Raw genomic sequence first — 2914 nt, 5'->3', positions numbered from 1 at the left:
GCTAGCTTCTTATTTTTAATAGCATAGTTATTAGAATTAATGGTGTAGTATAGTAGTAGTAGTAGTAGTAGTAATTAAAAATAAAAAAATAAAAAAAACAAAAAAAAATTGAGAAAAAATTAAAATTTTGTTTTTGGACTTTTTCCGGCGATGGATCTGTTGGACAATTTTCTTGAGGGATTAAAGTCCGATTAAAAATAAAAAAAAGATTTCCTTTTATTTTTTTAGGTAGTTAGGTAGTATCCCTTGGTTTTTCTTTCGACATCGGTTCTTTTCCAAGGGTGTAGCTCGAACCGGAAAATTTAGTTTAGTTTTTTTTTAGGAATAGGATAAGGGAGAAAATCAAGATTGCTCTGAGGTACCTGTTGACATGTTTGGTGTTGGCAAGTTAAGTTAGGGCATGCGCTCTGTCTTCCTGCATATATGATTTGAATTGTAATGCCCAAGTAAATTAAGTAGCCTACTCTTTGACGCCTTTTTCTCAGTTTATTGACTTGTATGCCACCTAGTACAGTGCTGCTTAAAAAATTCTCAACTTGATATGCTTGCTTGACCTGAGAGTCACACAGAACCGTCTTGAGTGAGTCAAGTGCCATGTGTGTGTAAGGATTGTTGATATTCTGTGCTATCTTGTGTAGTCTAGAACTTGCCCTGTGTGTTAATCAACGCGAAATCATTAAGTTGTGCTAGTCTAGGAGATGACATAGGCGTTTCTTGCTTGACCATAAAGGTGTTTGTCACTAACAAATAGAATTTTCCCATTGCTTTCCCCTTTGAGCCTATAGACTGTTTCCTTGGCACCCACATTACAAGCCGTACTCCTACTTTGTTCTTAATGTGAGATTGTTGAACCTTTACCTCCTAAGGCACTTAGTCGCTAGAAGAAGTAAGGTGAGAGATTGGAAAGTGGCTTTCGAGTGAAACCATGGAAGGGCCCTTAAGGTGCACTAAAATTGTGAATAAAGGTCACTAGCTTATGAACTTCAGAGTATGGAGTGTGTTAAAAAAAAAAAGAGGAAATTTTTTGCTAGAAAGAGCAGACAAAAGTTCAAATAATGTAGAAAGATACACCTCCTGATCCTTCTCACTCGTGCTAGTGAAACCATAGAGGTGCTTGATGGAAAATATGGCTATGTTAGTTATGGTGTATGACAAGTGAATGGGTTGCGAAGCAATTGCGCTTGAATTGTGAGTGTAGCGTATTAAAGTGCTTAGGAGAGTTAGTCACTATTCCTAAATGTATCCTACCCGTCCCTTAGTCTACATTACAACCTTAAAGTCCTAATTGATCCTAGATTTAGCTAGCTTAGATTAGTAGAGATGTACACTACGGGCAAGCTTATGGTACGACCACGGGATGCATATGAATTCTTTGTGAGAGTGAGTGAATGTTGTTCAATTGTGTGATGTCCTTAATTTATGTTCAATGACATATTTAAATTTGTGGACTACTTTGATATTCACTCTTTTGCTTGTGGTGAGGGCACTTGATCTCATCAAGGATTGGTGATATTGTACACTTTCTTGTGTTGGGTGAGTGCATGAGTTGAGGATGCTTAGTGGTAATGAGTCGTCTCTTGAGGTAAGGTGGTTGTGGAGAGGTTGCTTGAGTTGATTGAGTTGGTTGAAAAACATTAAGTATACTTGGGCTATTTAAAAATGGGAAGAATGTAAAATTTGTGTGTTCATGCTTAATTGCCGACATCGATCATAGTCAAAAGGTAGGGTGTTTGATTGAGTTAATTGTGAAGTCCTCTTTCATAGTGCTAAGTACGTTTTGGGGGTGCTAATATAGTTCCATTGCTCGAAGACGAGCAAGAGTCTAAGTGTGGGGTGTTGATAATCGGCTTAATGTATGCATATTTTGATATATACCGCCTCACATTTTGCTCATGTCTCGACAATTTGAGATGTTTAATATGATTATTTGTGCTAAATTTTGATATTTCTATGTGTAGGGATCATTCGGATACAATTTAGGACGAAATGACGCGAATTGAAGTAAAATCGGGACAAAGTGAAATTTGAGGGCCACAACCAGCGTGGGGCGCTGGTTGTGGCGCAATTTACAGCAGCTAAAATATTTGAGCGTCAGGGCCAGCGCCCCACGCTGCCCTAGATGCTCAAAAATGTGAACATGTCCTATTTCGATCGGGACTCGGTTATTTCGACCCCAAGACGCCCCCAACTCATATAAAAGCCAACCTAAACCTATTTTAAAAAGATGAGGATGTTTTTGAGAGGAAAACACAAGCACAGAGCCGTCGTGGAGGTCGGAATTCATCAAGTTCCATCTTTCTCCCACCAAATTTAGTAATTTTTATGTTTCTTTGTATGATTTGTTGTTTGACTACCATGTCTATATGGAGCTAAACTTCACGTTCTAGGGTTGTGGTTCTTTCATGACTATTATTATTCAGATATTGATTTTGCCTTCTTGATTTGTCATATTAGTTTATTTATTCAATTTTACGCTTAATTATTTAATTGCTTGATCACCAATTGAATACTATCTGCGAATCTAGAATTGAACTCGAAAGTGGGAATTCTAGATTGCATATAGGATTGAGTAGAGCAAGTTCTTGAACTCGGGCATCGGGGAACAAATTCGTAGTTAGGATAGACATATACCTAATTGCCTTGCTTGATTGATTTACAGGAATTATAAATGTGTTCTTGTTGATTCTAACTCCATAGACATATATGCGTTAGGTTAGCTTGAATAGGCGAGTAAGAACTCGACAGATTCTTATGAGCAATATTAACCCTATCAACCAATAAGCGAGATAAATTAGTTGGTCAATTCAATTGAAGAATACAATAGGATTGTTAGATAGCCCATAACCCTAGATCGTTTTCATTACATTGATATCATAAAAATCTGCTCTTTCTCTGTTCAAAGTTCATTATTTTT

The sequence above is a fragment of the Nicotiana tomentosiformis genome, chromosome 5 (assembly GCF_000390325.3).
Source record: "Nicotiana tomentosiformis chromosome 5, ASM39032v3, whole genome shotgun sequence".
In the NCBI taxonomy this organism is placed as follows: Eukaryota; Viridiplantae; Streptophyta; class Magnoliopsida; order Solanales; family Solanaceae; genus Nicotiana; species Nicotiana tomentosiformis.
Note: the sequence above shows the minus strand (reverse complement) of the source record.